We start from the raw sequence: 18,479 nt of genomic DNA, 5'->3' as shown, positions 1-18,479 counted from the left end.
CCTCCGGGGGATGATATTGCAGCAATGGTAGTACTACTCCCCACAGGTGGAGCAATGCCCCGGGGCACAGTTGGTGATTGTGAATGTCTATGCAGCTGAAATAACAGAGACCACTTCAAGGGTGCAGTTCAAGTTCTTTACTCACACTTCTTGTCACAGCTGTAGGGACCCTTGGACTGCTGGGACCACTGTCAGGGACCTCCGCCGTTTCTGGGTGATTCTGAGAGTGAAAGCCGGTACCCTTCTCTTAGTGTCTCTTTCTTCTGCTGTCTTCCTTAGCCTTGCCTTTGTTAGGATGGACCTGGCTTGGCCTCCACTACAGCCTCCAGGCTGGGGGGTTCACCTGTCGGCTAATTACCCCTTTTCTGGAAGTCTGCTATGGGTTCTGGCCCTGGGAGTCTACAACCTTCCCTGGGCCTCGGTTTTTACTGTTTGGAGATGATTTTGCACTCCTCCAGTCTCTAGGGACTGTCCCCTGTCGCAGCTTGATCCCTCCACCAATGTTATTGTGGAACAGGCCACCGTAGCCTACAACTACCCGTGGCGCCTCTAGGACCTCTCCGTGGTACCTCTAGGACTGCCCGTGGTACCTCCAGGACTACCCGTGGCCCTGCGACTCCTTCTGTCTCCTACGTGGTGTCACCTGGACCTCTGGGTCCCAGGATCTTCACCAGGAAGCGTCTCCTTCTGTTTCTCTGCTCCTGTCTGACTTGGAGCTTTCTTTCCTTCTTTCTTGTCTTTCTTTTCTCCTCCTTGCCTGCCTCCAGCAGGCCTCCTCCTCCCTCCTTTCTCTCGTTCTTCTTCTCCAACTACATGCTCACTCTCTCACTCCCTGAGGTAGACTCACTAAACTTGACCTTCCTCTCTGTGTCTGCTCTCAGATGGCTCCTCCCACCTCCCCAGTTGCCCTGTTCTACCCTATAGGAGCAGGGATGGGTCTTATGACCCCTCCCAGCATGCAGCATGGGAGGGCTGTCTGCCACTTTCCCTGGTCCCAGTGTGTTCCTAGCAATGGGTGTAGTGTGGATTTACCAGGGGACCGGAGTTCACTCTCTTCCTCTCTCAGAATGGGGCATCACACCGCTGGATGGGGTGCAATGACCTGTGGCGACGGAAGCCTCAGGGGCGCCACACTCCCCCACAGCAAATCCCAGCACGTCCTCGGGCTGAAAAACAACAAAAACATGTGGAAGCACTGCAAAACATTTTTGTTATGCACAACATAAAACAATAAAATATTTCTTCCCTTTATGGGAGGCACATATGAGTAAACGTTGCAAACTTCTTATAAAGAAAACTATGTGTGCACTTTCAGTTCATTGCAGAGTTTGGGCACATCCCCCATAATTCTGGTAGGGGGCACAACGGGTGCAACTATATACATTTTCGGCCACAACAAGTCCAGTAGCCTGGCAGTTCGTTTCCTTTCAAACAACAATGGGACATAATCAACCAGCAACTAAGTCCAATGGCCTGGTTACATAAGACACATAGGACATCACATTTACCGTGGCCCACATTCAAGTTCAGTGGCCCGGTACACATAAACATGGGGGGTGACATCTTCAAAAAGCATGAGGGGCAGTACAGCAGGAAAGGGTGTCATCTTCGAAAAGAACATTGGGGTAAAACACAAGGGACATCTTCAAAAAGAATGAGGGGCAGACAGGGGCTATTTACAGTTCAGCATCTTCTTACTTCTTACTCTTCATTGCTGGGGTCCCTCTTTGGCAGGGCCCTGGGCAGCATGTAGGCCATGGAGATCCTGGTCTGCGTCTCCTGACTGGCTGTCGCAGGACCTCTGCTCAGTTCTGTGGCCTGGGTCTGCCTTGAGGTAGTGCTGCTGCTAGGGGAGAGGCTGCGCGCTTGCATTGTACGGCGCCACTCTGGTCCCTCTGGGGCCGCTTCTTCCTTTAGGATATGCACATGCAGCGCGTACCACCCACGGTCCCCCATCAGCCGTGTGTACTCTACCACATCTCCCAGCTTCGCATCTCTCCCAGGGTGGCCTCTGGGCAGGTGCTCCTCGATGTCTCTTCGAGCCACAAACACGTCCTTGCCCAGGCCGGGCTCCCTGATGAAGCCCCAGCCACCAGCTTGTCGGAAGTCCACTACTAGGCCCCGTCGCACTGGGCCCTCGGATCCTTTCAGGGCCTTCCTGACCTCTTCTATGGAGGCCAGATTAGCGGCTTCTCTGGCCCTGCGTTTCTCCTCCCGGAGTTCCCACTCCCTCTGGTACTCTATCACCAGCCTCCGGCATGTTAACTCGCTGGCCAGGGGAGTCTCCTTGGGGAGCAGCGGCCGCTGCAGCCCCTTACTTTCAATGGGCGCTGCGTCCCAATTCACTCCCGGGGATGCCATTCCCAGGAGGCTCACAGGGGGACTCGGCAGGGGACCCGCTAGCTGTTCAGGATCCACCCCTCCCCAAGCTCCGTCTGTGGGGGTCTCAGGCAGGCCTCCGGTGCCCCACCGGGCGTCCGCCGGGTAGGCTGGGAAGGCCAGGGGGTCGGTGAAGCGGCTAAGCGGGGGCGCGTGGCGGGACCCTGGGTCCAGACTGGTCGGGGTTTCTGGTTGCTCACCCTGCTTCCGCTCTGCGGCATCCATCCACCGCTCCAGATCCTCCGGTACCCTCGGCGTTTCTTTCTGCCGGTCCGCTTCTACTTCCACACTGCTCAGCCTCCGGGCCAGGACTCGCATCTCCTCCCGGAGCAAGTTCAGCTCAGGATCCTCTCTTCCGGTCCCTGGTGCACCTTGCTGCAGCTCCTCCGCCATGCTACCGACCTGGGGAATGCTGCCTGGAACACTGCTCGGGTGCTCGACCACGCCACTCGGCTGCACCCTTTCCCTTCTTGGAGGCGGGGCCGGAGGCTGCACTTGTATCTGGCGCCAGACTGGCGCCCAGCCCATCACGACCGGCATCACTCCGCTTGCGATAAGGTACATTTTCTTTATCTGCTGGTCTGGCATTTAGACTCTCTCTGCCAGCCGGCCAGCTTATCTGGTCGCCATTTCTTCTTCTTCCGCCTTCTATGGCGGGCACCACTTCGCGCTCTTTTCTTGGACAAGGGGGCGGGGCTTCTCTTCGCGCCCTTTCTTCTTGCACGCCCCCCTTCTTCCCGCACTCAGTGACTTCAATGGCGGCAGTTTCTCACAGTAAACACAGGCTATTTCACGATTCTTCAGGCGCACAGTACCCGGGGTAACCGGGCACGAAATCCTGTTCGTGACGCCAAGTTGACTCGCCCACCCCAGGGCTATGGGACACCCGGTGCCGGGCCGGACTAGTCCGGTGGTAGTCAGTGGTGGCTGGGCCCGGCTCCGTGGCCCTGGTGGTTGTCAGTAAAATATGTGGCTTGAATTAGAGTTTGTGTTCGTGACGCCACCTGTGGTATGCGGCTAATAAGCCGCTGCTGCTGTATGAGGCCTCCGGGGGATGATATGGCAGCAATGGTAGTACTACTCCCCACAGGTGGAGCAATGCCCCGGGGCACAGTTGGTGCTTGTGAATGTCTATGCAGCTGAAATAACAGAGACCACTTCAAGGGTGCAGTTCAAGTTCTTTACTCACACTTCTTGTCACAGCTGTAGGGACCCTTGGACTGCTGGGACCACTGTCAGGGACCTCCGCCGTTTCTGGGTGATTCTGAGAGTGAAAGCCGGTACCCTTCTCTTAGTGTCTCTTTCTTCTGCTGTCTTCCTTAGCCTTCCCTTTGTTAGGATGGACCTGGCTTGGCCTCCACTACAGCCTCCAGGCTGAGGGGTCACCTGTCGGCTGATTACCCCTTTTCTGGAAGTCTGCTATGGGTTCTGGCCCTGGGAGTCTACAACCTTCCCTGGGCCTTGGTTTTTACTGTTTGGAGATGATTTTGCACTCCTCCAGTCTCTAGGGACCGTCCCCTGTCGCAGCTTGATCCCTCCACCGATGTTATTGTGGAACAGGCCACCGTAGCCTACAACTACCCGTGGCGCCTCTAGGACCTCTCCGTGGTACCTCTAGGACTGCCCGTGGTACCTCCAGGACTACCCGTGGCCCTGCGACTCCTTCTGTCTCCTACGTGGTGTCACCTGGACCTCTGGGTCCCAGGATCTTCACCAGGAAGCGTCTCCTTCTGTTTCTCTGCTCCTGTCTGACTTGGAGCTTTCTTTCCTTCTTTCTTGTCTTTCTTTTCTCCTCCTTGCCTGCCTCCAGCAAGCCTCCTCCTCCCTCCTTTCTCTCGTTCTTCTTCTCCAACTACATGCTCACTCTCTCACTCCCTGAGGTAGACTCACTAAACTTGACCTTCCTCTCTGTGTCTGCTCTCAGATGGCTCCTCCCACCTCCCCAGTTGCCCTGTTCTACCCTATAGGAGCAGGGATGGGTCTTATGACCCCTCCCAGCATGCAGCATGGAAGGGCTGTCTGCCACTTTCCCTGGTCCCAGTGTGTTCCTAGCAATGGGTGTAGTGTGGATTTACCAGGGGACCGGAGTTCACTCTCTTCCTCTCTCAGAATGGGGCATCACACTGCTGGATGGGGTGCAATGACCTGTGGCGACGGAAGCCTCAGGGGCGCCACACTTATTGTATAGTTACAGAGAGATCTGCTGCCACTAATTTTTTATATATATGCAGCTCCCAAATAGTCCAGGGTAAATGCCATATCCTATAAGATCATTCAATCAATCTAAGCAACATGTTCAGGGCTTACCCATATTGTGGACAAAGATAGGAACACCGGACACAAAACAGTGGGGGGAAGGAATGCAGCTCCCAGTCCCGGACAAGTGTCGCTATCGCTTCTTCAGCAGGATGGAGGCAGGGGTGGAAGTTCGACTGAATGTGCAGTGAGCAGGGAGCCGGCTTCTGCGGACGCTGGTAACCACGGTAAACATCGGGTAACCAAGAAGACCTTTCCTTGGTTACCCGATATTTACCTTCGTTACCAGCGTCCGCCACTCTCAGCTGTCAGTGCCGGCTCCCTGCTCCCTGCAAACGTAGCTGGAGTACACACCGGGTAATTAACCTGATGTGTACTGTGGCTAGGAGTGCAGGGAACAGGAAGCCAGCACTGGCAGTGTGAGAGCGGCGGACGCTGGTAACGAAGGTAAATATCGGGTAACCAAGGGAAGGGCTTCTTGGTTACCCGATGTTTACCGTGGTTACCAGCGTCCGCAGAAGCCGGCTCCCTGCTGCCTGCACACGTAGCAGAGTACACATCGGGTAATTAACCCGATGTGTACTGTGGCTAGGAGTGCAGGGAGCCATTGCTAAGCGGCGTGTGCTGGTAACCCGATTAACCGGGTTGGTTACCTGATATTTATCTTAGTTACCAAGCGCAGCATGCTTCCACGTGTAGCGAAGCTCCAGCGATCCCTGCCAGGTCAGTTTGCTGGTGGGATCGCTGGAGCGTCGCTTAGTGTGACATCTCACCAGTGACCTCCTAGCAACTTACCAGCGATCCCTATCAGGTTGTATCGTTGTTGGGATCACTGGTAAGTTGTTTAGTGTGACTGGGCCTTTAAACATCTGGAAAAGCCGCATTGAAGTAAAAATCAGAAAACTATATCAACAACAAAAGACAACTTGAAGCAAGAAGCAAATCATTTAATTAATTTGTTGAAAATCAAAAAGTCACTGAATCACAGGTATTCACACAAAAAATCTGATACAATACAAGGATGAATCGGACCCTCCATGATCAGGAAATGTAGTGAGGAGTAAGGCTGCTTTCACACATCCGGTTTTTGCCATCTGGCACAAACCGTCGAAATCTGGATAAAACGTATCCGGCACCGGATCTGTTTTTTCATCATAGTCTTGTATTAGTGCAAGATTGTGCCACATGGTGTTGCGTTTGATCCAACGTGCGACGATCCGGCAAATTTTTTCTTTGCGTCCACCGGACACAAAGCACCATGCACGACCTCCTTCACACTTCACTTTTTGCCATCATGCAATTTTTGACAGAAACAGATCCGGCACCGAATCCGTTTTTTCCTCATAGTGTTGTATTTGAGCCGGATTGTGCCGCATGGCCTTGCGTTTTGATCTGACATGCGATGGACCCGGTGAAATTTGTCAGTGCAGCCGCCGGAAGCAACACACAATGTAACGTTTTTTGTGGCCGTCAAAAAAACGGATTGCGACGGTACCGGTGAAGTTCGTTTTTTTCTACAATAGAAGCCTATGGGCGCCGGATCCTTCGTCATCCGTAAAAAAACGGAATTTGGCGACAGATCAGTTTTTTGTTTCTGGTCATGCCCAGAACATATGTAAATTCACTTCTGGAAAGGAAGAAATAAAACGAGATTAATCCGTTTTATTGCTGGATCCGTCACATCAGTTTTGTCACAATCTGCGACGGATCCGTTGCATCAGGCACAAACCGGATTGTACCTGAAGAAAAAAGAAAAAATTTGTGAAAATGTACAGTTTTTTGTGAACGGGAAAAAAAAAAAAGGATGGGGACGGATCCGGCACCACGTCCGGCCTGTTGTGTATATGGAAGCCTGTGGGCGCCAGATCCGTTGTAAAGCGGCAAAAAACGCAATGCAGTGGCTGATTACGTTTTTTTAAATTGAGCATGCTCAGTATCACAATGGATCCATTGAAGAATGGAAGAAACGGATGGGAAAAAACTGATGCCGCGGATCTGTTTTTTCGACGGATTGTGTCTGACGGCAAAAAACTGATGTGTGAAAGCAGCCTAAAATAGCCAAAATCCTGTCTCCTCAAGGCCACTTGCTTATGTAGATATATGTAAATTTGCTGAAAAGCATTCTGGGAAGGATTTGCAACTTGAAATCTTCTCACCATAACTGAAAAGAGATCTGTCTATGGGGCCCTCCTGATCATTCAGAGTCAGTATTTAACCGTCCTTGTCTTGGGGTTGAGCTACTGACCAATGAATGTGTAATGAGATTAGTATTGCTGACACCATGAACAACACAGAAGCATCCCTGGGGTGAAAGCTCCAGAGAGGTGCAATTTTTGGACTCCTGTATTATTGCTCACAAAGACAGATTTATAGCTATACAGATAAATAAAACAAGTGGCCTCATTCACACTGTGATAATATGATTATGAATCTTCAAACAAAAATTAGATTATCTAGTAATCTTGTTGCTATATATTTCAGTGTATGTCTTATCAGTGCTGTTTTATTGCAAAAATTACTATGTCAGAAACATTTACTTATTCACACGTCAGTACATATAAACCAAAATCAGATGTGGATCCTACAAAGAGTTAATATGTTTTATGTGGTATTCGCTGACATTTTTGTGTTAAATACATAAAAATGGCAACCGAGGCTCATGAATTTTTCACAAAGTCAAAAATGTTTAAAAAAATGTAACCGTTTTGTGGTTTGTTTTTATAAAATAAACTGACATGAGAATAATAAGATCTAAACATGAGAAATATGAGTATTATCATCAGGTGTTGTCCCCGGCCAACAGTCTATTCTGCTTTCAGCGTGTCACCCCCTCCCCATATTTACATGTCTATAGGGTTGTCACTGTTCTCTGCCTGGTTCATGCATATATTATGGTAAAGTCTCTTATAAATTTGAATAAAAAAGAAACGTGTCTTTAAAAGATTTACAAAATGTTTATTGATGGCTACAAACACATTAATACCAATAAGGTGATAACTTTTGAAGAACAACATCAGGAAGATCATAATTCATTGGGACAGCACACGGGGAAAACGGAGAAAACTCCTTCCATGTTCTCTTAGAAATGTCAAGTTTCCCTCTCAGACCGCACCTTTCAGATCTAAAATAGCAAAAATCCTGGGTCTTCAAGGCCATTTGTTTATGTAGATGTATGTATGTAGATATATGCAAATTTGCTGAAAAGCATTCTGGGAAGGATTTGTAACCTGAAATCTTCTCACCATAACTGAAAAGAGACATGTCTATGGGGCCCTCCTGATCATTCAGGGTCAGTATCTAACCGTCCTTGTCTTGGGGTTGAGCAACTGACCAATGAATGTGTAATGAGGTTAGTGCTGCTGACACCACAAACAACACAGAAGCATCCCTGGGGTGAAAGCTCCAGAGAGGTGCAATTTTTGGACTCCTGTTTTTTTGTAAGAAAGACAGATTTATATGTTTAGAGTTAAAATAAAACAAGTGGCTTTGTTCACACTGTGATAATATGATTATGAATCAAAAATCAGATTATTTAGTAATGGTTTTGCTATATACTTCAGTGTATGTCTTGTCAGTGCTGTGTTATTGCAGAAATCACTGTCAGAAACATTTACATATTCACATTACAGCATTTATAAACCAAAAGCAGATGTGGATCCTACAAAGAGTTAAACTATAGGGTCCGATCATTTGTACTTTCTTTATGTAAATTTTCTTTTATGTGGTATTCGCTGACGTTTTTGTGTTAAAATCATAAAAATGGCAACCGAGGCTCATGAATTTTTCACAAAGTCAAAAATGTTTTTTTCAAAAATGTAACTGCTTTTTGGTTTGTTTTTTAAAAATAAACTGACATGAGAATAATGAGATCTAAACATGAGAAAAGTGAGTGTTTATCATTATCAGGTGTTGTAGCCGGTCAACAGTCTATTCTGCTTTCACTGTGTCACCCCCTCCCCATATTTACATGTCTATAGGGTTGTCACTGTTCTCTGCCTGGTTCATGCATATATTATGGTAAAGTCTCTTACACATTTGAATATAAAAGAAACGTATCTTTAAAAGATTTACAAAATGTTTATTGATGGCTACAAACACATTAATACCAATAAGGTGATAACTTTTGAAGAAGAACATCAGGAAGATCATAGATCATTGGGAAAACTCCTTCCATGTTCTGTTAGAAATGTCGAGTTTCCCGATCAGACCGCACCTTGCAGAACTGGGTGTAATGATTTCCTATGGTATCGTATTGTGACACTGTAATGGAGTCGTAAATGTCATTGTGTCTTGGATGTCCTGTCTCCGATCGTCACTAGCACACCACACACTTGCCATAGACTTCAGTACAAGTTGCCAAATGCAAATTATCTGCAACTTAGTTATTTTATTCAGAGCAAAAGCAAAGCACTAAAAAAGTTGCGCAAATATTTTTGTCTCATGACTTTTCAGAGAATTGCTGTCACCGGACTAATATCACTGTGTAGCTCCGGCCTTAGGTTTCATTCAGGCGTCTGATTTTTCTATTATGTAAAAATAGGGCCTGTTTATCAGTTTTTTGGATCTGATTTTCATCAGTGTTTGGTCAGTGTGTCAGTTTTTATCTTCAGTTTGTCAACAGAGATTTCTACATATGGATAAATAAATTAGAAAGCTTCTCCTATTAGGTTGAGTTTACATGTCCAGTAATCTTCCATTAGAATGGATCCTGAAGAGATCCGTTAGCAAAAAAGTTCTGCAAATAAATGTTTTTCTCCATTTTGAAAAAACATATTTTTGTAGGATCTGTTTTTAATCAAGGCATCACCTGTGCAATACTAAGGAAAACCTGAAAACATGACCTGTTGGGGGCCGTGAGAACTAGAGTTTGAGACTCACTGGTCTAAATGAACCCTTAAGGGCACTTTACACGCTGCTATATCGCTAGCGATATTGCTAGCGAGCATACCCGCCTCCCTTGGTTGTGCGTCACGGGCAAATCGCTACCCGTGGCGCACAACATCGCTAACAACCGTCACAGGGACTTATCTTCCCTGCGACGTCGCTGTGGCCGGCGAACCACCTCCTTTCTAAGGAAGCGGTTTGTGCGGCGTCACAGCGACGTCACACGGCAGCCATCCAATAAAAGCGGAGGGGCGGAGATGAGCGGGCGGAATATCCGACCCACCTTCTTCCTTCCTCATTGCCGGTGAACGCAAGTAAGGAGATGTTCGTCGTTCCTGCGGTGTCACACACAGCAATGTGTGCTGCTACAGGAACGACGAACAACCAGCGGCATGCACCACCAACGATATTATAAAAAGGAGTGACGTGTCAACGATCAACGACTTTTGACATTTTTGCGATCGTTGATCGTCGCTTCTAGGTGTCACACGCTGCGATGTCGCTAACGACGCCGGATGTGCGTCACTAACGACGTGACCCCGACAATATATCATTAGCAATCTCGCAGCATGTAAAGCACCCTTTAGATAGCTCCACTGCATCACCGCTCTGTTCCAGAAATCTAGGGCATGTACTGTTCTGCTTTGGGACCTTACTGCTCAGGGGTGACAAAGCAGATTTCAGGAGCGTAGGGATGCAAAAATAACATGCTGCAGATTATTTTGTGCACCAAACCGTCAAGTACAAAGTAAGCAACAGCCCTTCAGAAATCTCATTGACTTTGCTGGTATAAGGATAGACATCCAGATTTGGGCCACAACCTAAACCAAATCTGCATAAAAAAACCGCATTGTGTGCACAAGGCTTTAGTATTCTATTAATAATTTGTATTCTTTAAAAATCACTTTCCTTATTTATCTTATGATTTTTTATGTTTTTGCTCCAGAGTCATCAAAATGATTCATGTAATCCATAAATTTTATGCAAAGCCCAAAACTGTCTTATTTTTAATTTTTTTACACTGTTTTTGTGACTTTTTAGTTGCACATTTTACAAAAAATTACATTTTTGTAAAATGTACATAAAATCACTGCACAAAGGGGGGACTGGAGTGGAGTTGCACCAAACTTTGTGATTTATTTTTTTTTTATAATTCCATTTTCTTAATCAGTTTAAAACATCTGGAAAAACTGCATTGACACAAAAATCAGAAAACTAAGTAAATAACAAAAGACAACTTGAAAAAAAACGCAAATCATTTAATGAATTTGTCTCAAATCATAAAGTCACTAAGCGCTCACTCACACTTGCGCTATTTTGACGCAAACGGAATCCGTCACTAATGTAGTACAGTTCATTTATTTACAGTGGAAGTGCGACATCGTGTGGACACAAGCGGGTACTGCATGACACACACGCGCCATAGTAACGCGCTTCCAATGTAAATAAATGAACTGTACTACGTTAGTGACGGATTCCATTTGCGTCAAAATAGCGCAAGTGTGAAACTAGCCTTAATGAGATGATCGCTACTTCCAATAGGTGGCACTGCTCTAGAGTTTTTTATCCAGTCCTGGAGAGACAATTTGAATATTTTGCAGAGGGGCATGGCAGCTATAAGTCCCCTTACTTGAAAGCAGCCAGACTGGCTTTCAAAGTCTCCATAAGGAGAATAGTGTTCCCCCGTGGTCCCCACAAAAGCTTCTCATGAGCCAGATCAGACACCCCATACTTTGCACTGACAAGGCGCAAGTACCCAGAAACCCTGTCTGCAAATTGGGATTCTGATCTGGCATATATATCCTAAGTTATATATAAAGGATTGTTAAAAATCCACTTTTAACTTTCAGGATCGCTACTTCCAATAGGTGGCGCTGCGCTAGAGTTTGTCTCCAGTCCTGGAGAGACAATTTAAATGAGGGGTATTCACACAAAAAATCTGATACAATAGAGTGATGAATCGGGCCTGCTATGATCAGGGAATGTAGAGAGGGTGACCAAAATGTTGGGTCGTCAGGGACACTTGTTTATGTAGATATATGCAAATTAGCTGCTGAAAAGCATTCTCGGAAGGATTTTCAACCTGAAATCTTCTCACCATAACTGAAAAGAAACCTGTCCATGGGGCCCTCCTGGCCATTCTGGGTCAGTATCAAACTGTCCTTGTGTTGGGGTTGAGCTACTGATCAATGTGTAATGATGAGGTTAATACTGCTGATACCACAAACAACACAGAAGCATCCCTGGGGTGAAAGCTCCAGAGAGTTGCAATTTTTTGGACCATATTCTTTCGTTATGAAAGTTTAACTTGCAGGATTGGCTTTTGTGCCCATGTTGCATTGTTATAAGCAGTTAGAGGACAGGTTCCTGAAGCGTCTTGCACTTTTTTTTTTGTGGATTTGGTGCAAACAGTAACCTGCAGTATGTCAATTCTTTCAATGATTCTGGAGTATTTTTAACCCATTGACTTCAATGAAGTTAATAAAAAATACAGGTATAAAAATTGTTTAGCTTTTTTTGTACAGCAATGAATGCTATAGAGATATTACCTCAGTGTCAATATAAGGCCGGTGTCACACTTGCGAGTGACTCGCATCGCATCTCCCGACACTGACGCACTCTCCTGATAGGAGCGGGTCGGCTGCATGTATTTCTCTGTAGCTGAGATTCTCCTGTCCGTAGAGTGTGCGGCCGCGCCGGGTGATGCGATGCCAGACTCTCAAGTGTGACTCCAGCTTAAGTGTGAAATGCCCCATGAGCGACCCTGGTGCACATTCATGTGGTAACTATTTTCCTGCATTGTTTACATGTGTAGTAAACATATTACAATGGTAATGTATGGTTGTTATTCAATTTTGCACCTTGGTCTGCTTCGCACGTCAGTATTTCCAGTATGTACCAGACACAGTCACACACATACTCACTAAAATTTCTGGATGGTAAAAACTTACAGACCAAAAACAGATAAAATCTGATCCATAACACTGATGTAAACCAGTCCAACTGTTTGCATAAAAGAAAAAAAATGTGTGAATCCAGTCTTAGTTTAATGAAAAAAAATTGTTAAACAAAAAGTTTTAAACATAGTTTTGGAAATAATAGCAAAAATATGCTTAACAGCCCGTGATCATTTATTTTTTGCGATTTCACACTGTTGTACAATAAAGACCAGATTCAGTGTATTATTGGATTTACGCCTGTTTTTTTTTTTGCTTTTAGTGATTTGTGCCTTCACTTTTGCTTTGTCACATTCATCTTTTCATTTGTGCCTATTGTTAATTTATTTTATGTGTTCGCCTATTTTTTTTTGTTTATCCCTTTATTTGCCATTTCGGGTGAAATTAGTGGTTTCCAGAGGTTTTCTCCTTAGGCTGGTGTCACACTTGCGAGTGCCTCGCGTGTATATTGCGCGAGTTTCGCGATGCATCACCAATCACAGACTCACACTCTGCTCACAGGAGCGGGTCGGTTGCATGCATCTCTATGAGGCTGAGATGCTCCTGTGAGGAGAGTGTAAGTCTGTGACGGGTGATGCACCATGAAACTCGCGTGAGATACACGCGAGGAAATCGCAAGTGTGACACCGGCCTTCTTCTTAATTTGTGACTCCAGTCTCCCCCACCCCATACCACACAAGATATTTTATCCCAATTTTGCAAGACTTGTGACTTTTTGCTCTAAAAAGTTGCGAAAGAAGGTCAAATACTCAAACAAAGATCATTTTACACATGCGCCATTTGGAAGAATTCGGCACAAAACCAATTAATAAATGCCACAACACAAATGTGACTACACATCCGATTCATCATTTGCATTTTAAGTTTTTTTTCATTTATAATTTGTGCCAACTTCATCAAAATGGTGCACGCGATTCATACATTTTCTGCAAAGACCAACACTGTCTTATTTCTCTTTTATTTCTGTCTCTATTTTTCTGACTTTTTAGTGGAAAAATGTTGCATATTTTGTAAAACATCTAAAAAAATAAAAAAAAAAAAAATGTTTGTAAAACATACATAAAATCACTCCAGAAAGGGGGGGGGCTAAAGTGGAGCTGTGACAAATTTTGAGATTTTGTTTATTACAAAAGTTGCCTTTTGAGAATCAGTCTAAAACATCTGAAAAAGCCGCATTGACGTAAAAATCAGAAAACTAAATCAACAACAAAAGACAACTTGAAACAAGAAGCAAATCATTTAATGAATTTGTTGAAAATCAAAAAGTCACTGATTCACAGGTATTTACACAAAAAATCTGATACAATACAACTATGACTAGGACCCTCCATGATCAGGAAATGCAGTGAGTAGTAAGGCTGCTTTCACACATCCGGTTTTTGCCGTCAGGCACAAACCGGCGAAATCTGGATAAAACGGATCCGGCGCCGGATCCATTTTTTCATCATAGTCTTGTATTAGTGCAAGATTGTGCCACATGGTGTTGCGTTTGATCCGGCGTGCGATGATCCGGCAAAATTTATGTGCGGCCGCCGGACAGAAGCACCATGTACGGCCTCCTTCACACTTCACTTTTTGCCATCATGCACAATACGGCGTTTTTGAATGAAACGGATCTGGTGCCGAATCCGTTTTTTCCTCATAGTGTTGTTTTTGAGCCGGATTGGGCCGCATGGCCTTGCGTTTTGATCTGACATGCAATGGATCCGGTGAAATTTGTCTGTGCGGCCGCCGGAAGCAACGCACAATGTAACATTTTTTGTGACCGTCAAAAAAACGGATTGCGATGGTACCGGTGCAGTCCATTTTCTTTTTTTACATAGAAGCCTATGGGCGCCGAAACTGTCATCATCCGTAAAAAAACCGGAATCCGGCAACGGATCAGTTTTTTGTTTCTGGGCATGCCCAGAACATATGTAAATTCACTTCTGGAAAGAAAGAAAAAAAACCTCTCTCGCCGAAAGGGGAAAAATGAGACCGATCCATTTTATTGCCGGATCCGTCACATCAGTTTTGTCACAATCTGCGACGAATCCGTTGCATCAGGCACAAACCGGATTGTGCCTGAAGAAAAAAGAAAAAAATGTGTGAAAATGTACAGTTTTTTGTGAACAGCAAAAAAAAAAAGGATGGGCACGTATCTGGCGCAACGTCCAGCGTGTTGTATATATGGAAGCCTGTGGGCGCCGGATCCGTTGTAAAGCGGCAAATAACGCAATGCAGTGGAGGATTGTGTTTTTTTAAACTGAGCATGCTCAGTATCACAATGGATCTATTGAAAAATGGAAGAAACGGATGGAAAAAAACTGATGCCACGGATCAGTTTTTTCGACGGATTGTGTCTGACGGCAAAAAACTGATGTGTGAAAGCAGCCTAAGGCTACTTTCACACATCAGTTTTCTGCATTCAGGCACAATCCTTTTTTTACCTGATCCAAAGGATCTGGCAAAAAAATATAAAACCGTATCCACCGGATCCGGTTTTTAACGGATCCGTTATGCCGGATGCGTACAAAACCGGATCCGGTGGATACGGTTTGCATCCGTTTTTGCATCTAGTTTGTCCTTTTTTTTGAAGGATCAGCTTTTTTAATTAATTTGGTGCATGCGCAGTTTACAAAAATGGATCCGGTAGCCGCATCCATTTTTTACCGCATTGCGCCAGATCCGGCGTCCATAGGCTTTTATTGTAAAACACGCCGTATCGCGCCAGATCCAGCGCGATGCGTTTTTTTTGCTGGATAAAAAAACGTTGCAAGACACGTTGCCTCCGGCCGCCGCTTTGATAAATTTTGCCGCATCCGGAAAAAAACGGATGCAACGCAAAGCCATCAGGTACAATCCGGTAACAATGCAAATCTATCGGGATAAACCGGATGCGGTACCAGATCCGTTTAACCCGTTTTTTTCCGGATTGTACCTGATGGAAAAAAACTGATGTGTGAAAGTAGCCTAAAATAGCCAAAATCCTGGGTCCTCAAGGCCACTTGCTTCTGTATGCAAATTTGCTGAAAAGCATTCTGGGAAGGATTTGCAACCTGAAATCTTCTCACCATAACTGAAAAGAGATCTGTCTATGGGGCCCTCCTGATCATTCAGGGGCAGTATCTAACCATCCTTGTCTTGGGGTTGAGCTACTGACCAATGAATGTTTAATGAGGTTAGTACTGCTGACACCACAAACAACACAGAAGCATCCCTGGGGTGAAAGCTCCAGAGAGGTGCAATTTTTGGACTCCTGGATTTTGGTAACAAAGACAGATTTGTAGGTTTAGAGTTAAAATAAGCAAGTGGTCTCATTCACACTGTGGTAATATGATTATGAAGCAAAAACCAGATTATCTAGTAATATTTTGCTTTATACTTCAGTGTGGGTCTTATCAGTCCTGTGGTATTATTAACATTACTATCAGAAACATTTACTTATTCACATAACAGTTTTTATAAAAAAAAGCAGACGTGGATCCTACAAAGAGTTAAACTATAGGGTCCGATCATTTCTACTTTCTTTTTTATGTAACTTTTCTCTTTCTTTTATGTGGTATTCGCTGACGTTTTTGTGTTAAATTCATAAAAATGGCAACCGAGGCTCATGAATTTTTCACAAAGTCAAAAATGTTTTTTTCAAAAATGTAACCGTTTTGTGGTTTGGTTTTAAAAAATAAACTGACATGAGAATAATGAGATCTAAACATGAGAAAGTGAGTGTTTATCATTATCAGGTGTTGTAGCCCGCCAACAGTCTATTCTGCTTTCAGCGTGTCACCCCCTCCCCATATTTACATGTCTATAGGGTTGTCACTGTTCTCTGCCTGGTTCATGCATATATTATGGTAAAGTCTCTTACACATTTGAATAAAAAAGAAACGTGTCTTTAAAAGATTTACAAAATGTTTATTGATGGTTACAAACGCATTAATACCAATAAGGTGATAACTTTTGAAGAAGAACATCAGGAAGATCATAGATCATTGGGAAAACTCCTTCCATGTTCTGTTAGAAATGTCGAGTTTCCCGATCAGACCGCACCTTGCAGAACTGGGTGTAATGATTTCCTATGGTATCGTATTGTGACACTGTAATGGAGTCATAAATGTCATTGTGTCTTGGATGTCCTGTCTCCGGTTGTCACTAGCACACCACACACTTGCCATAGACTTCAGTACAAGTTGCCAAATGCAAATTATCTGCAACTTAGGTATTTTATGCAGAGGAAAAGCAAAGCACTAAAAAAGTTGCACAAATGTTTTTGTCTCACGACTTTTCAGAGATTTGCTGTCACCGGACTGATATTACTGTGTAGCCCCGGCCTTAGATCTCATTCAGGCATCTGATTTTTCGATTAAGATGGGCAGTGAACCCCATAGGGGTGAATAGGCCCCATGACGATCGGGAGGGTTCAGGGTAGGAAAGGGTTAAGGTATATGGCTAGAAGGTTGTATATGGGGCTTTTGGATTGGTGGGAGAAATGGCAAAGGGGATTGGGGGATAGACTGGAAGGGGTGGGGTGTTGCAGGGGGTATAAAGGGGGATGTGCATAGGTCACTGCCTCTTTGTCCTACAAGCAATGTGTCCCACCTGTGCTGCTGCCTCGCTGACCTGCAAGATGGCGGCCCTGGCTGCACTGCTGGTGGGGCCTCTGAAGTCAGCGAAGTGGACACGCTGCAGGAGCAGCTGGCGGCGGTCTGGGGGGCTGGAGCGGTTAGGCCTGCTGCTTCTGCTCCCAGGCCGGCACTGCGCGCTCGGCGGGCGCAACCACCGGAGCGCTACTCCCCTGGCGGGGGGAGGAGGAATAGATCTAGGAGCCCCCCCCTCGGGGACCCTCCGGGGCAACGGAGCTCTCCTCACCTGTCTGGAGAGTCACCAGCCGCCGGGAGGAATCCTCGCCGGAGATCCCGTAGGCCGGAAGTGGGCGGAGCTTCGGCAAGGCCTACTTCCGGTTTGCGGCCTGCACGGTCCCGGACCGGAGCGACGGCAGCCCCCAGTGAGGAGCTGGCTGGGGGTGGTGCCCAGCGTTGTGGAGGGGGAGCGGAGAGCTCCTGCAGGCGGCAGGGCAGCGATCGGTGCGTGCGGGGCGGCGCGGATCAGAGCGGCAGCCGGAGAGAACCAGGAGCAGGGCCCTGCAGTCCACAGGGCCGGATGCTCCGGTCAGTAATAACGGTCCCCCCCAGCAAGGATCAGGCTGGGGGGAGTTCCCTGCGTACGTCGGAGCGGCACGGCCTCCCTGCAGTCGGCAGGGAGGGAGACCCATACAAATGCCTGAAGGGGGGATGGCGCAGCAGGCAGGAGTGGAGGCAGAAAAGAAGAACGGCGGCAGGATGCCGCGTAGCAAAAAGACAGAGGCCCAGCGGGAGACGCCCGGAGGAGCGGGGTGAGGTGACCGTGGGGGTTGACGGCCGCTGGAGGCAGGCTGTCCCCTCGCTGGTCCCCCCTGAGGAATTCAGCAGCATCTCTGAAGCCGGCGAGGAAGAAGGATTGGAGGAGGCGGCTGAACGGATGGAGCGGCAGCAGGACGTTCGTGTTACGGCTGCTCGGTTCAGAGGCAGCTCGGTAAGAGGACAACCACTATTGTTTAATGTTGTGGGTAGCGGGGATGGGGGTTCCTCTACGGGGGGTAGCATGCTGGGGGCGGTCAGTCAGTCGGTGTTACCCGGGGCGGACTTTTTGGGCTTAGCTGTTGGGGGGTATTGCAGGGGTTGTTGGCGGAACGGTGAGGTCAGAGTGGGCCTGGGTCCGACGGGGGGCTTCGGCTGGCGGTTGTTGCGGGTCAGGCGGACGGCGTGGCGGCTGAGCCGGTGGTTAGCAAGGACATGGGAAAGACAAAAGGAAAGAAGGACGAGGATGCGCGTTTGGGCGATAGGGCACGGAGTGCAGTAGCAGTATACGTGGGTGTTGAAAGTCCGTTGGGGGTACATTAAAAAAAAAAAAAAAAAAAGGAGGTAAGGGAGAAGATACGAAGAGGGGAGTATGTGAAAAATTTTTCCCTGCTCCCCTTGGAAAAGT

At 46.6% G+C, this 18,479-nt stretch overlaps 1 protein-coding gene and 3 non-coding genes across 6 annotated transcripts in view; 3 read left to right on the top strand and 1 right to left on the bottom strand.

Annotated features, from left to right (window-relative positions):
• The window catches only part of HDAC9 (histone deacetylase 9), a 980,770-nt gene that overhangs the window by 725,479 nt on the left and 236,812 nt on the right, over positions 1 to 18,479 (bottom strand). The gene's annotated exons all lie outside the window — the stretch shown is intronic.
• On the top strand, positions 6,850 to 6,976 carry LOC142244813 (U4atac minor spliceosomal RNA). Its single transcript, XR_012724675.1, has one exon. It is a non-coding gene; the product is annotated as a U4atac minor spliceosomal RNA (small nuclear RNA).
• Positions 7,936 to 8,062, top strand: LOC142244808 (U4atac minor spliceosomal RNA). Its single transcript, XR_012724670.1, has one exon. It is a non-coding gene; the product is annotated as a U4atac minor spliceosomal RNA (small nuclear RNA).
• On the top strand, positions 15,588 to 15,714 carry LOC142244805 (U4atac minor spliceosomal RNA). Its single transcript, XR_012724667.1, has one exon. It is a non-coding gene; the product is annotated as a U4atac minor spliceosomal RNA (small nuclear RNA).

Source organism: Anomaloglossus baeobatrachus, chromosome 6 (genome assembly GCF_048569485.1).
Source record: "Anomaloglossus baeobatrachus isolate aAnoBae1 chromosome 6, aAnoBae1.hap1, whole genome shotgun sequence".
In the NCBI taxonomy this organism is placed as follows: domain Eukaryota; kingdom Metazoa; phylum Chordata; class Amphibia; order Anura; family Aromobatidae; genus Anomaloglossus; species Anomaloglossus baeobatrachus.
This window is presented reverse-complemented; position numbering and strand designations above follow the sequence as displayed.